This window comes from Centruroides sculpturatus, unplaced genomic scaffold (assembly GCF_000671375.1).
Source record: "Centruroides sculpturatus isolate CEXI.00-Female unplaced genomic scaffold, Cexi_2.0 scaffold232, whole genome shotgun sequence".
In the NCBI taxonomy this organism is placed as follows: domain Eukaryota; kingdom Metazoa; phylum Arthropoda; class Arachnida; order Scorpiones; family Buthidae; genus Centruroides; species Centruroides sculpturatus.
Window position 1 is genome coordinate 504,388 of NW_019384487.1, and position 17,418 is coordinate 521,805.

Sequence of the window (17,418 nt, forward strand, 5' to 3'; positions counted from 1 at the left end):
TTTTAATAATGTGATGTATGACCTCGATGTATAAAATGATTTAAAGTGATCATTATCAAACGAGTAAGTCTACGTCTTCTACTTATCACGTGAGAAATCTATACATTAGAAATTATTCACCTTGCTACTAGAAAAAAAAAGTGACGTAAGATAATTTTAAGTATAATTTAATTGTACTTTAATTCCAAATATATACTTAATGTTTTCGAATACAGTTCAAAATTCACGTGGTTACAAATGGCTGCCATCAGTTTTTAAACACTATAGAATGTACAGTACAACACGCGATAAATATTATATATTTACTAGTTTTATCAAATTAAACTTTTATATAGATTTATTCTATTCATTTAGAGTTTAAAAACGTGTAAAGTTTGCGTCAAATTGCGACGTCGCGACGCAGATAGTTTGCGTTTATTTGCAATATGACGTAACAATAAAAAATTTTGAATTGTAACAGAAAAAAAAAACAATGCTAATGAATTAATTTTTTTATCATGCATTCTTGAAGAGAGTTCACGTTTGTTTTCTTAATTATCCGCTCTGAAGTGGGCCTTTTAATCATATTTATCGTTGGTTCGGCCATGCCCATAATGAAGTCATCAGTAAAGAAGAATGAGACCCAACATATCCAGGATAGACTACGCCCGTAAAATCCCTGGAACTGATCGCCCAAATTCGATCAGTGGGCTCTCCAGAGCGTTCGGTTGAGGCCTGAGGCATTCGAGCATAAAGCACGGCATAAGAACTGTGGTGCCATCTGACGATAGAAAAAGAAAGCAAATGGGATGAATTGTAATTTTAATAATTATAATAAAAATTGAGTAAATATTGTAAAATTATCATTATTAATAATTATAAATATTTAATATGCTTATAACGTTTATACGTTTTCGAACATAACGTAGTTGTTGTTTTATAACTGTCTTCATACAGTACACTTAGAGTGGCCCAAAACTTAGTTAACCCAAATATAGTATAACGTATATAAATTAAGTTAACTCGGTTAACTGACTTATGAGTCACCATACATACTACAGAATTTATCCTTTATTGATTGACATGATGACATATGAAGAGATATAACATTAAGTTAGTAATAAAATAAAACACAGTAAAGAAGATTGAGGAAAAAAGTTAAAATTATTTGGAACAAATGCTTAGGAAGTATTTAAATGCATTATTTTGTGGTAAATTATAACATTCTACATGCTGGAAATTTTTAAGGTCTCAGGAAATGATGATTGAACATTACGGTTAAGTATTTCCAAATTTGTACTATTTTTTTTTTGGTAATATCTAATTATTATAAGTTCTACTAAATATTTTTTCCTGATGTTTTCTCAATTTCTTTCCCATACTCTCTCATTGATATACATTGCTTAAATAGAAAAATAGGGCACATTAAAAATGAAAAAGTCACTCAATTGCTGAACTGTTTAGTGGTAAAAGTTCTCAATAATTTTATTTAATTCGAATTATTTATTTTTTGTACAATACACTTGTACTAAAATCTGAAAAAAAGACCTGCACATTCTTGTAATTAGTCTGGCTGTACACACACAGAAGTTCAAAATTTACAAAGGACCAGCCCATCAGACTAAGCATATTAGTCTGAACTCAGGACAAGAAAGTCCCACAAAATTTAGAAAAAACCAACATGTGGTAGTGTACTAAAAATCATGTACATTTATGGAATTATATTTAAATTTTGATATTTATCTGTGTACAAAATTTAGATTTAATTGTATAGTTATTTAATTAGTTATTTTGAGATATATATATATATATATATATACACCAGATCTGCAGTCTCAAGATAAAAGGGAGTATCATCAAATCGCTGGATTCCTCATTTGTAAACGTGTACTTATGTTCTTCTGCCACCATTACATGTAAGCCGAGATACGCTTGCTTCAAAATGCATCGACTACTTGTATTCCCAAAATAAAATACACTATATGTAACCAGTTATTTGTATTCATGCTATGCTAATATAACGTGCCAGCTCTCTGGTTTGCATATTAAAACACATCATCTGTTATTTCTTCATGTAGAGTTACTGGTTTCTATAGTGGCTTCCACGAAATGCTAGTAGTTTCTTCAGTAAGTGCCAGAACAATTCGAAGATAATATATTAATTGATAATTTAATGTAACGCGTATTTCTCTCTTACTGAGTTGTTGAATTGTCTGATCTTTTAGAACTTTCAAACTCACATGATGACCCAATCTGCAAAAGAAGTATGATGATTCACGAGAAAGGTCATTCATAGATGCGTAGAGACGTGCAGTCCTTAACACCTGATGCTTTTTCATGACACCGGTACAGTGCAGCTTTCGCAAGATATATCAAAAAACAATAATTACATTATTAATTATTGTTTAACAGAATAATTAAATTTTTTAAAAATAAAATATGTAATAATAAATGACACTAGTCCAAAATATTTTTTGGTGTAAAAATAGAGAAATTTATTTTATTAAATAGCAATAGATGGCGCAGTTCGTTTGAAAAATGCTTAACAAACTGCGCCCTCTGTTGCTGTTTTGGTAATGTTTATAACTGCGCTACCACTGTAGAAAAAAAAACACTGCGTTTTTAAACTACGTATCACCGATATACGGGAAGGGTTGAAAGTAATTAGGCATTGAAAAATTATTATAATTTATAAACTTTTTTAAAACAATTAGATAAAAATTATTTAAAATATACTTTATTAAATGGAAATATGAATGAACTTTAAAATTTAATGTAAGCACGGAACTATCAACTTCCTCGAAAAATAGAATATCAAGCTACTGATTTTCACAGCTAGTAGTGTGCAGCAATCTGTGTTTCCTTCCGAACAAGCTGTTGGCTATCTTTATTGCTGCTGCTCGTACGATTACCACGGTCATTATTTACCCCATCTATAAAATAATTATAAAATTACATTGATTACGGTACACGAATATGTAAACTTTATTATGGTTGCATTATTACTAATAAAAATTATAATGATTTTTTAATGCCTAGTTACTTCTCACCCAAATGTGGAAACATAAGTAGCTACTGTAACTAATTTGCAGTTTTTCAGTAATAAAGTAATGTATTCCTGTTATATTTAATTAACACGTTCTATTTGGGAGCATAAGCAGATGTGTAAATATCCAAAGAATTAAATAAATTAGTAAATTTAAGAAATTTAGAATATCATATATTAACACAATCACTTTTTATAATCTTGATTTTTATGTATAACAGAGATTTTCATCATTAAAATTCTTGTGACTAAGTTTAATAAACTCACTTGACTAAAAATAAATAGTTGTTCTGGTTTAACCCACGACTTCACCCAACTGTGGTCAAGGGTGAAGGGTTGAGTAAAGGTTAATAGACACGATTTCTGTATAATCTACTTATATTTTGCCCTTCTCGGTTCAGGTTAGTGATAAAGTTGTAGGTGCGATTGTAGGACAATAAGGACAGTAGGTGATCTTAAAATGTCTAACGCATTTTTGAAATGGAAAGATAGGAAATGAATTAATATTTTTAAAATAAGGAGAACTTCACTTGTAAATGATTAATGAAGTACAGTTTACACCCCGGAATACCGTTTATTAAGAATAATTTTTTCAGTATAGCGTATATATATATAGCCTATATATATGAGTCAAATTTCACCACTAGTTGATCCCGTGTTCGCACTTAAAAAGAGTCGGACCACGTGGAATTTTTCGGGTTTTCGTCTTGTGTAAAAACACCTAAATTCCGTTAAAGTTTACCCAAAAGACATTGTGTTGCCTTATCCCTCCTCCAATCCAATTCCGTGTACTTAACTGCCCCCCAAATTCAAGACTTCAGGCAGGTGTTTGGTCTGATTGTGTTTCATGTCATGAATTAAGGTAATTATATTATAAAAATTTATCTCTTTTTTATATATATTTTAACCCAAATTTATATATTTACAGGGACGTTGAATTAGGGTATTCAATTACAATCGAACCCTCCAAACAACGGCCAATTTTTTTGTTCACAGGTTTGACTGTATTTAATAATGATTCGATTTAAAAAGCAAATTTGTTACTTTTATTAATTAATTTTCTTGATTTATTAAGTCCATTAAGGATACAACTTTTGTTTCGATCGATTGATTGATCGGATTGATCAATCAGAAATCGAAATCGAATCGATTGATTGAACAAAACGTCCGTTATCTATTTAAAGTACTATGGATAGATAACCGATAATGATTTAAGAGGGTGTAAACAGACAACTGATGATAATATTTATAGGCCTACTAAACGGTAACCAGAAAAGGTAGGAACTATATCGTGATTTGTGTTGCAAATAAAAAATAAATTACATAGAACGGAGCCCCGAGGGAGAAAAAGATAGAAAATATAAATCATTTAACTTTATTATATAGCCTATATGTTATGAGCAAATAAAAATTATTCATTCAAACCCATCAGTAGCGGAATAGATAAAACCACCACCGAACACTAGAGGGTTCGTGCGATTCCGGCTCACACAGGTTTTATTATATTCCATCTGAGTTATAGTTTGAATTTTCGAATTTATTTTGCTTAATTAAGCTTGTTTTTAGGATCGAATTGATAATTTTCCACTACTTTATTTAAGTATGAGGTAAATTGAGAAGTTATCTTTATGGTTTGAAGAATGTACTGTATATACAGTAGAGCGCCGTTTATCCGAATCAATTGGGGACTGGGGTTGTTCGGATAACTTATTTTCGGATAACCGATTATATACGAAAAAATACATTAACCTATCCCGTGTTAAAATTTTTCTCCGTTGCGTGTCGCTTCGCGTTGAATTTTCGTCGATGTTAAGCCTAATGTAAACTTTTTAAAATAATAATCGTGACTATTGTATCGTTAAAAATTATTTCTTTATTTTTTACAAACAAAATATATTTAAAAATATAAAAACAAAAAAATTTATACTTTAGAAGTTATCTAGTATCAAAAACGTTTGATTCAGCATGACATACAGTCCTCAGAAAAACATCACACAAAAGTGACAGTGCTGCCAGCTAAAACACATACACAAACATAAAAAATATTGGAGTAGTTCAAGATATAGACAAAGATTGCAGCACCACAGCACTAGTGAAAATTTAAATTTGCCGACTGGAATTCTTTCGGATGAGCGACTTNTATATTTATTACCTTTATTAATTGAAATTCAATCCTAAAATGTTAACAGTACATCAAAATATGAGTCATGCCTCTTTCCATCCCTATGGGGGAGTATTTTAATGCCCATAGTAGGTTCAACCAAGGCCACAATGGGTTTTTTTTTGAGCTGTGAAAGAGAAGACACGACATATCCGGATCACACTATTGACATTAATTTCTGTGATTCCGATCTAGATTCGAATTCGGAACCTCAAGAATGGAAGCTCTGTACTTGAATATGGGTCCTCCAGAGAAGCAGACACTGTCTGGACTCGAAGCAGGGTTCCCCAAAATAGTAGACTAATGATCTTACTCGAACCCGGATCACCTAGAACAGAATGTCAACGCCTTTATCCCTTCAGCGATCCGCCTTCTCATCTGAAGAGGCAAGACAGCTTTTTCTGGAAGTACAAAACTTTGTATTAGAGATGGTTAGAAACAAAAGCATTTCTTCAAAATCTGTCATTATTTAACTTACTAAACACACCCTTAAAATCTACTGTTTCAATTCCTCCTGGTACATTTTTTGAATGGTGTTTAGGAGAGAATCACTTATGCTGTATCTACAGTGAGAAATTGAAACCTTTTAAAGAGAAAGCGAATTTTTTTTTATATTAAATTTAAAAAGTTCAAGAGATGAGAGCAGGAAAAAAGAACAAAAATCACAAATTGTTTTACGTGTCTAACACCTAAGGAGGAGCAAGTTTCCTATATAGAAAGTCTTCCTGGAAAGCATCCTCCCAGATCGCCCACATGTTGCCTTATCTCATCGATCCAAATCGTCTTGACCGTTATTTATTCCGTCACGAATATAAAACTCAACCCACTACATTAAGTATGACGTATATAATAAAACTATCACATAATCGAGTATATATATGTAGTAAAAGGGTGTTAAAGATACAACGATGCACGTGAATATAAAGAACCACACTGAAAATACCATTTAAAGTAGTGTTTTCACGGAAACACAGTAAAATTTTCAGGTGCAGCCTTAGAAAATTTAATATATTTACTTGTAAGGATAATGTTCAGATGTACTTCTTCACTTCTAGATATAACTGAGAGTGATATTTTTACGCCCCAAGCCATGAAATTTGTTTTTGTCTAATGATGAAATCGTGGTTACTTCTTCAGTAATTAATACAGACTCGAACGAAAGGGCACAGACGTAAAAAATTACAAGTGGGAAGAGGGAAAAAGAGAATGTTAACGGATATCAAGTAATCTACTCTTCAAAAGTAGAAAAGAGGTCATAAAATATTATAACCGTTACATTTCCCACGTTTGTCGATACGTTTTGTTCAATTTATGTAGATGAAAGTCGTTGAACGTTGAGTGTGTTAACGCTCCAACTATTGTTCTTTAATTATTATTATTATAAATTTACTTAAAAGTAAGGAATGGCTTGCCCTGTAATAAATAATAATAATAATTATTATTTAAATTAAATTTTTTACGTAATTATTCTTATAGTTGTCATGAGATATATAATGAAAGGTATACAAAACGGCCGTTGTTTGGAAGTTATTTTGTATTTCTTAAAAATAAAATTCCTAAAAATGGCCGAAGTTTAAAGGTGGCCTTTTTGGAGGAGGTTCAAACTTATAGGCCTACACCATATACATAGTTCTTATTGAAAAGAATATTATAAAATAAGAATGACCTAAAATTATTCTTTGTCAAAAATAGGAAAAGTTCTTAGGAAAAAGCAAAAAAGCTAAAGGCCATCAGGCATAAAATAATTTAATAAATTTATTTATTTTTTTCCTTTATATCTTTGGTAAATTTGAAAATTTGGCAAACGATGTTTAATGAGGAAAAGTAATAAAAACTTCCATTTAATATTGTATAAATTTATGACTGTAATATATAATAAAAATATATAAAATAATAAAAAAAAGGGTAGGTGGAATAGGGTTTGTGTTAGAGTTATACTATAACAATGGTGTATATTTAACTTGGTTATGGTTGAAAAATTACATCAGAGATTCATTTCAAGAAATTAATACACAAAGAACTCGTGCAAAAATGTTTAAAGAAGCGTGAAATGATGGAATGTACACTTCAAAGCTGTGTAAATTGTGATGTACTGTACAGCAGTTTGAACACCTGCGTTGATAAAATTGTATTGTATTAGTAAATATAATTGTATATGTAATCTCAATTAATGTTATTGTTTACTGTACACCTACTATTGGTTCATCCTGTATACGAGTATAACCTAAGGATTTTTCAGGATATTTTTAATGCTGAGATGATGTTTAATGTTGCAAAATGACAATACTAATTTTACAATGACGAATTCATTTCGATTGTAGGTAGTTTTCAAGCACTGCGATTAAAATTTTTTACTATTTGAAGACATAATTAGCATAAATTATCCTTAAAATATTATAGGAGTTGATGATATTATGATAGAAGCTGATAATTTCAAAAGTTGATGCTGTATTTGTTACTATATTCTTAGTCGATGCAATTAGGAGTGCCAAGAATCGTACAGAAAACCAAACATTTAGGAGTGCTAATTAAACTTTATATTGTTAATTGAACTGTTATCTGATTTAAAATTATCTTATAAATCATGGCTGAAGTATCGTAGAATTTTTTAGAGGTATTAATTAAAAGTCCATCACAGTTTAGTTCACTAATGGCTGAGAGGGTAACATTTTTTAAACACTGGCACACATCACCAGAGGTTTCTGATCCGGACTCGAACCGTGGTTTCCTGAAGCGTCAGGCATAAGCCTGCCGCTTCAGGAAACTTAAAGCTTTAACGCATGCCTTAACGCTTTAGCCATCCAGCTGTCGGTTCGGGTAGCTACTCCTTATATTGCAGATTAAGATTGTTATGGCAATAAATTCAGGCAAACAACTCCCCCAAGAAGTTTTCATAGCTCTTTCTCGGATATTAGGGACCGTTCCTCGATGATCAACTGGCCTATCCGAACCCATGATGGGTATAATTAAAAGGTTCTTCTTAATACCCAAACAGCGAAAAGAATTAAAATGTGACATAAAGGATTACACAAGTTTATCCCTGAAAAATTAGCTGCATTTATTTATTTTTGGGTCAACCAACTTATTTAGAAGAAAATGTGATTCAGTATATTCAATTTTTTTTTCTATTTTTAATAATGTGATGTATGACCTCGATGTATAAAATGATTTAAAGTGATCATTATCAAACGAGTAAGTCTACGTCTTCTACTTATCACGTGAGAAATCTATACATTAGAAATTATTCACCTTGCTACTAGAAAAAAAAAGTGACGTAAGATAATTTTAAGTATAATTTAATTGTACTTTAATTCCAAATATATACTTAATGTTTTCGAATACAGTTCAAAATTCACGTGGTTACAAATGGCTGCCATCAGTTTTTAAACACTATAGAATGTACAGTACAACACGCGATAAATATTATATATTTACTAGTTTTATCAAATTAAACTTTTATATAGATTTATTCTATTCATTTAGAGTTTAAAAACGTGTAAAGTTTGCGTCAAATTGCGACGTCGCGACGCAGATAGTTTGCGTTTATTTGCAATATGACGTAACAATAAAAAATTTTGAATTGTAACAGAAAAAAAAAACAATGCTAATGAATTAATTTTTTTATCATGCATTCTTGAAGAGAGTTCACGTTTGTTTTCTTAATTATCCGCTCTGAAGTGGGCCTTTTAATCATATTTATCGTTGGTTCGGCCATGCCCATAATGAAGTCATCAGTAAAGAAGAATGAGACCCAACATATCCAGGATAGACTACGCCCGTAAAATCCCTGGAACTGATCGCCCAAATTCGATCAGTGGGCTCTCCAGAGCGTTCGGTTGAGGCCTGAGGCATTCGAGCATAAAGCACGGCATAAGAACTGTGGTGCCATCTGACGATAGAAAAAGAAAGCAAATGGGATGAATTGTAATTTTAATAATTATAATAAAAATTGAGTAAATATTGTAAAATTATCATTATTAATAATTATAAATATTTAATATGCTTATAACGTTTATACGTTTTCGAACATAACGTAGTTGTTGTTTTATAACTGTCTTCATACAGTACACTTAGAGTGGCCCAAAACTTAGTTAACCCAAATATAGTATAACGTATATAAATTAAGTTAACTCGGTTAACTGACTTATGAGTCACCATACATACTACAGAATTTATCCTTTATTGATTGACATGATGACATATGAAGAGATATAACATTAAGTTAGTAATAAAATAAAACACAGTAAAGAAGATTGAGGAAAAAAGTTAAAATTATTTGGAACAAATGCTTAGGAAGTATTTAAATGCATTATTTTGTGGTAAATTATAACATTCTACATGCTGGAAATTTTTAAGGTCTCAGGAAATGATGATTGAACATTACGGTTAAGTATTTCCAAATTTGTACTATTTTTTTTTTGGTAATATCTAATTATTATAAGTTCTACTAAATATTTTTTCCTGATGTTTTCTCAATTTCTTTCCCATACTCTCTCATTGATATACATTGCTTAAATAGAAAAATAGGGCACATTAAAAATGAAAAAGTCACTCAATTGCTGAACTGTTTAGTGGTAAAAGTTCTCAATAATTTTATTTAATTCGAATTATTTATTTTTTGTACAATACACTTGTACTAAAATCTGAAAAAAAGACCTGCACATTCTTGTAATTAGTCTGGCTGTACACACACAGAAGTTCAAAATTTACAAAGGACCAGCCCATCAGACTAAGCATATTAGTCTGAACTCAGGACAAGAAAGTCCCGCATAAAATAATTTAATAAATTATTATTTTTTTCCTTTATATCTTTGGTAAATTTGAAAATTTGGCAAACGATGTTTAATGAGGAAAAGTAATAAAAACTTCCATTTAATATTGTATAAATTTATGACTGTAATATATAATAAAAATATATAAAATAATAAAAAAAAGGGTAGGTGGAATACGGTTTGTGTTAGAGTTATACTATAACAATAGTGTATATTTAACTTGGTTATGGTTGAAAAATTACATCAGAGATTCATTTCAAGAAATTAATACACAAAGAACTCGTGCAAAAATGTTTAAAGAAGCGTGAAATGATGGAATGTACACTTCAAAGCTGTGTAAATTGTGATGTACTGTACAGCAGTTTGAACACCTGCGTTGATAAAATTGTATTGTATTAGTAAATATAATTGTATATGTAATCTCAATTAATGTTATTGTTTACTGTACACCTACTATTGGTTCATCCTGTATACGAGTATAACCTAAGGATTTTTCAGGATATTTTTAATGCTGAGATGATGTTTAATGTTGCAAAATGACAATACTAATTTTACAATGACGAATTCATTTCGATTGTAGGTAGTTTTCAAGCACTGCGATTAAAATTTTTTACTATTTGAAGACATAATTAGCATAAATTATCCTTAAAATATTATAGGAGTTGATGATATTATGATAGAAGCTGATAATTTCAAAAGTTGATGTTGTATTTGTTACTATATTCTTAGTCGATGCAATTAGGAGTGCCAAGAATCGTACAGAAAACCAAACATTTAGGAGTGCTAATTAAACTTTATATTGTTAAATTAACTGTTATCTGATTTAAAATTATCTTATAAATCATGGCTAAAGTATCGTAGAATTTTTTAGAGGTATTAAGTAAAAGTCCATCACAGTTTAGTTCACCAATGGCTGAGAGGGTAACATTCTTTAAACACTGGCACACATCACCAGAGGTTTCTAATCCGGACTCGAACCGTGGCATGTACTTTAACACATGCGTTAAGGTATGTGTTAAAGCTTTAACGCATGCCTTAACGCTTTAGCCATCCAGCTGTCGGTTCGGGTAGTTACTCCTTATATTGCAGATTTATTAACTTCTAGATTTTAAGATTGCTATGGCAATAAATTCAGGCAAACAACTCTCCCAAGAAGTTTTCATAGCTCGTCTGTCTCGGATATTAGGGACCGTTCCTCGATCATCACCAGGCCTGTCCGAACCCATAATGAGTATAATTAAAAGGCTCTTCTTAATACCCAAACAGCGAAAATAATTAAAATGTGACATAAAGGATTACACAAGTTTATCCCTGAAAAATTAGCTGCATTTATTTATTTTTGGGTCAACCAACTTATTTAGAAGAAAATGTGATTCAGTATATTCAATTTTTTTTTCTATTTTTAATAATGTGATGTATGACCTCGATGTATAAAATGATTTAAAGTGATCATTATCAAACGAGTAAGTCTACGTCTTCTATTTATCACGTGAGAAATCTATACATTAGAAATTATTCACCTTGCTACTAGAAAAAAAAGTGACGTAAGATAATTTTAAGTATAACTTAATTGTACTTTAATTCCAAATATATACTTAATGTTTTCGAATACAGTTCAAAAATCACGTGGTTACAAATGGCTGCCATTAGTTTTTAAACACTATAGAATGTACAGTACAACACGCGATAAATATTATATATTTACTAGTTTTATCAAATTAAACTTTTATATAGATTTATTCTATTCATTTAGAGTTTAAAAACGTGTAAAGTTTGCGTCAAATTGCGACGTCGCGACGCAGATAGTTTGCGTTTATTTGCAATATGACGTAACAATAAAAAATTTTGAATTGTAACAGAAAAAAAAAACAATGCTAATGAATTAATTTTTTTATCATGCATTCTTGAAGAGAGTTCACGTTTGTTTTCTTAATTATCCGCTCTGAAGTGGGCCTTTTAATCATATTTATCGTTGGTTCGGCCATGCCCATAATGAAGTCATCAGTAAAGAAGAATGAGACCCAACATATCCAGGATAGACTACGCCCGTAAAATCCCTGGAACTGATCGCCCAAATTCGATCAGTGGGCTCTCCAGAGCGTTCGGTTGAGGCCTGAGGCATTCGAGCATAAAGCACGGCATAAGAACTGTGGTGCCATCTGACGATAGAAAAAGAAAGCAAATGGGATGAATTGTAATTTTAATAATTATAATAAAAATTGAGTAAATATTGTAAAATTATCATTATTAATAATTATAAATATTTAATATGCTTATAACGTTTATACGTTTTCGAACATAACGTAGTTGTTGTTTTATAACTGTCTTCATACAGTACACTTAGAGTGGCCCAAAACTTAGTTAACCCAAATATAGTATAACGTATATAAATTAAGTTAACTCGGTTAACTGACTTATGAGTCACCATACATACTACAGAATTTATCCTTTATTGATTGACATGATGACATATGAAGAGATATAACATTAAGTTAGTAATAAAATAAAACACAGTAAAGAAGATTGAGGAAAAAAGTTAAAATTATTTGGAACAAATGCTTAGGAAGTATTTAAATGCATTATTTTGTGGTAAATTATAACATTCTACATGCTGGAAATTTTTAAGGTCTCAGGAAATGATGATTGAACATTACGGTTAAGTATTTCCAAATTTGTACTATTTTTTTTTTGGTAATATCTAATTATTATAAGTTCTACTAAATATTTTTTCCTGATGTTTTCTCAATTTCTTTCCCATACTCTCTCATTGATATACATTGCTTAAATAGAAAAATAGGGCACATTAAAAATGAAAAAGTCACTCAATTGCTGAACTGTTTAGTGGTAAAAGTTCTCAATAATTTTATTTAATTCGAATTATTTATTTTTTGTACAATACACTTGTACTAAAATCTGAAAAAAAGACCTGCACATTCTTGTAATTAGTCTGGCTGTACACACACAGAAGTTCAAAATTTACAAAGGACCAGCCCATCAGACTAAGCATATTAGTCTGAACTCAGGACAAGAAAGTCCCACAAAATTTAGAAAAAACCAACATGTGGTAGTGTACTAAAAATCATGTACATTTATGGAATTATATTTAAATTTTGATATTTATCTGTGTACAAAATTTAGATTTAATTGTATAGTTATTTAATTAGTTATTTTGAGATATATATATATATATATATATACACCAGATCTGCAGTCTCAAGATAAAAGGGAGTATCATCAAATCGCTGGATTCCTCATTTGTAAACGTGTACTTATGTTCTTCTGCCACCATTACATGTAAGCCGAGATACGCTTGCTTCAAAATGCATCGACTACTTGTATTCCCAAAATAAAATACACTATATGTAACCAGTTATTTGTATTCATGCTATGCTAATATAACGTGCCAGCTCTCTGGTTTGCATATTAAAACACATCATCTGTTATTTCTTCATGTAGAGTTACTGGTTTCTATAGTGGCTTCCACGAAATGCTAGTAGTTTCTTCAGTAAGTGCCAGAACAATTCGAAGATAATATATTAATTGATAATTTAATGTAACGCGTATTTCTCTCTTACTGAGTTGTTGAATTGTCTGATCTTTTAGAACTTTCAAACTCACATGATGACCCAATCTGCAAAAGAAGTATGATGATTCACGAGAAAGGTCATTCATAGATGCGTAGAGACGTGCAGTCCTTAACACCTGATGCTTTTTCATGACACCGGTACAGTGCAGCTTTCGCAAGATATATCAAAAAACAATAATTACATTATTAATTATTGTTTAACAGAATAATTAAATTTTTTAAAAATAAAATATGTAATAATAAATGACACTAGTCCAAAATATTTTTTGGTGTAAAAATAGAGAAATTTATTTTATTAAATAGCAATAGATGGCGCAGTTCGTTTGAAAAATGCTTAACAAACTGCGCCCTCTGTTGCTGTTTTGGTAATGTTTATAACTGCGCTACCACTGTAGAAAAAAAAACACTGCGTTTTTAAACTACGTATCACCGATATACGGGAAGGGTTGAAAGTAATTAGGCATTGAAAAATTATTATAATTTATAAACTTTTTTAAAACAATTAGATAAAAATTATTTAAAATATACTTTATTAAATGGAAATATGAATGAACTTTAAAATTTAATGTAAGCACGGAACTATCAACTTCCTCGAAAAATAGAATATCAAGCTACTGATTTTCACAGCTAGTAGTGTGCAGCAATCTGTGTTTCCTTCCGAACAAGCTGTTGGCTATCTTTATTGCTGCTGCTCGTACGATTACCACGGTCATTATTTACCCCATCTATAAAATAATTATAAAATTACATTGATTACGGTACACGAATATGTAAACTTTATTATGGTTGCATTATTACTAATAAAAATTATAATGATTTTTTAATGCCTAGTTACTTCTTACCCAAATGTGGAAACATAAGTAGCTACTGTAACTAGTTTGCAGTTTTTCAGTAATAAAGTAATGTATTCCTGTTATATTTAATTAACACGTTCTATTTGGGAGCATAAGCAGATGTGTAAATATCCAAAGAATTAAATAAATTAGTAAATTTAAGAAATTTAGAATATCATATATTAACACAATCACTTTTTATAATCTTGATTTTTATGTATAACAGAGATTTTCATCATTAAAATTCTTGTGACTAAGTTTAATAAACTCACTTGACTAAAAATAAATAGTTGTTCTGGTTTAACCCACGACTTCACCCAACTGTGGTCAAGGGTGAAGGGTTGAGTAAAGGTTAATAGACACGATTTCTGTATAATCTACTTATATTTTGCCCTTCTCGGTTCAGGTTAGTGATAAAGTTGTAGGTGCGATTGTAGGACAATAAGGACAGTAGGTGATCTTAAAATGTCTAACGCATTTTTGAAATGGAAAGATAGGAAATGAATTAATATTTTTAAAATAAGGAGAACTTCACTTGTAAATGATTAATGAAGTACAGTTTACACCCCGGAATACCGTTTATTAAGAATAATTTTTTCAGTATAGCGTATATATATATAGCCTATATATATGAGTCAAATTTCACCACTAGTTGATCCCGTGTTCGCACTTAAAAAGAGTCGGACCACGTGGAATTTTTCGGGTTTTCGTCTTGTGTAAAAACACCTAAATTCCGTTAAAGTTTACCCAAAAGACATTGTGTTGCCTTATCCCTCCTCCAATCCAATTCCGTGTACTTAACTGCCCCCCAAATTCAAGACTACAGGCAGGTGTTTGGTCTGATTGTGTTTCATGTCATGAATTAAGGTAATTATATTATAAAAATTTATCTCTTTTTTATATATATTTTAACCCAAATTTATATATTTACAGGGACGTTGAATTAGGGTATTCAATTACAATCGAACCCTCCAAACAACGGCCAATTTTTTTGTTCACAGGTTTGACTGTATTTAATAATGATTCGATTTAAAAAGCAAATTTGTTACTTTTATTAATTAATTTTCTTGATTTATTAAGTCCATTAAGGATACAACTTTTGTTTCGATCGATTGATTGATCGGATTGATCAATCAGAAATCGAAATCGAATCGATTGATTGAACAAAACGTCCGTTATCTATTTAAAGTACTATGGATAGATAACCGATAATGATTTAAGAGGGTGTAAACAGACAACTGATGATAATATTTATAGGCCTACTAAACGGTAACCAGAAAGGGTAGGAACTATATCGTGATTTGTGTTGCAAATAAAAAATAAATTACATAGAACGGAGCCCCGAGGGAGAAAAAGATAGAAAATATAAATCATTTAACTTTATTATATAGCCTATATGTTATGAGCAAATAAAAATTATTCATTCAAACCCATCAGTAGCGGAATGGATAAAACCACCACCGAACACTAGCGGGTTCGTGCGATTCCGGCTCACACAGGTTTTATTATATTCCATCTGAGTTATAGTTTGAATTTTCGAATTTATTTTGCTTAATTAAGCTTGTTTTTAGGATCGAATTGATAATTTTCCACTACTTTATTTAAGTATGAGGTAAATTGAGAAGTTATCTTTATGGTTTGAAGAATGTACTGTATATACAGTAGAGCGCCGTTTATCCGAATCAATTGGGGACTGGGGTTGTTCGGATAACTTATTTTCGGATAACCGATTATATACGAAAAAATACATTAACCTATCCCGTGTTAAAATTTTTCTCCGTTGCGTGTCGCTTCGCGTTGAATTTTCGTCGATGTTAAGCCTAATGTAAACTTTTTAAAATAATAATCGTGACTATTGTATCGTTAAAAATTATTTCTTTATTTTTTACAAACAAAATATATTTAAAAATATAAAAACAAAAAAATTTATACTTTAGAAGTTATCTAGTATCAAAAACGTTCGATTCAGCATGACACATATTCCTCAGAAAAACACCACACAAAAGTGACAGTGCTGCCAGCCAAAGCACATACACAAACATAAAAAATATTGGAGTAGCCCAAGATATAGCCAAAGATTGCAGCGCCACAGCACTAGTGAAAATTTAAATTTGCCGACTGAAATTATTTCGGATAACCGACTTTCGGATAAACGACGCTCTACTGTAGTTGTGTAGATTTCCCTCCTTTCTTCCGTACTCTCCACATTTTCCTCGTTATTTTTCCACATATTATATTTGGTGTAAACTATTTTTTATCGTATTTATTATTATTTTTTTAATTGCAGAATTGAAAATTATGTTGTCTTTACAATATGGCGAAAGACGAGAACTGTCTATTGACCAATTAAAAGATGTTAAATAGTTGGAAAGTACACGCAAATTGAAAGGATCCCATAGGGGAGTGACAGCAATAGAATCGTGTTCCTACTAGATAGCCACGTGAACACACCTAAAACCACCACAGGATGAAGTGCAAAGTGTCAATCTGAAAACACAAGATTAAAGAAGGGAGGATGAACTTCATAAAATGATAAATATTATTTATAAAAAGAATTCCTCGGAGTTAACTGAAGAATATTTAGGTTGATTATTCTACCACTATATAATGGTTAACTCCATCCCAGCTGGTGTTTTCTAAGAATTGAGGCAACTTTGTTAGCTGTGAAGTGAATGCCATTCCAACCTCAAGATTCCCAGCACTCAGTAAAAACAAAGAAAACACACGTAAGAACACTAGAAATCGTTATTAATTAAGCTAACGAGTATTAATGCCTGAACATATGCATGAAAATATAAATACCATGTTTAATGGATCGTTGTATCACGCAAATTTTATATAATAAATCACAATAACTTGTCTACAATTATATAAATGCATGGAATTTATAATAATCATTAGAATATAATGATGTAAAAATACTTTCAGGGCATAGATAAGGAGGAAGTAATTGTATAAGTTAGAATATCTCTCGAAGACAAAGAGATGATGACATAATTATTTAATATAGAAAACTTTATAAATGGCTAATATAGAAAAAT

General features: G+C 30.6%; 2 long non-coding RNA genes across 2 annotated transcripts; both read left to right on the forward strand.

Annotated features, from left to right (window-relative positions):
• Nucleotides 1-460: 460 nt before the first annotated feature.
• On the forward strand, nucleotides 461-2,346 carry LOC111621619. Its single transcript, XR_002756105.1, has 3 exons — nucleotides 461-795; nucleotides 1,805-2,106; nucleotides 2,205-2,346. It is a non-coding gene; the product is annotated as an uncharacterized LOC111621619 (long non-coding RNA).
• A 9,471-nt stretch (nucleotides 2,347-11,817) lies between these two features.
• LOC111621614 lies at nucleotides 11,818-13,703 on the forward strand. Its single transcript, XR_002756104.1, has 3 exons — nucleotides 11,818-12,152; nucleotides 13,162-13,463; nucleotides 13,562-13,703. It is a non-coding gene; the product is annotated as an uncharacterized LOC111621614 (long non-coding RNA).
• The last annotated feature ends 3,715 nt before the right edge of the window (nucleotides 13,704-17,418 follow it).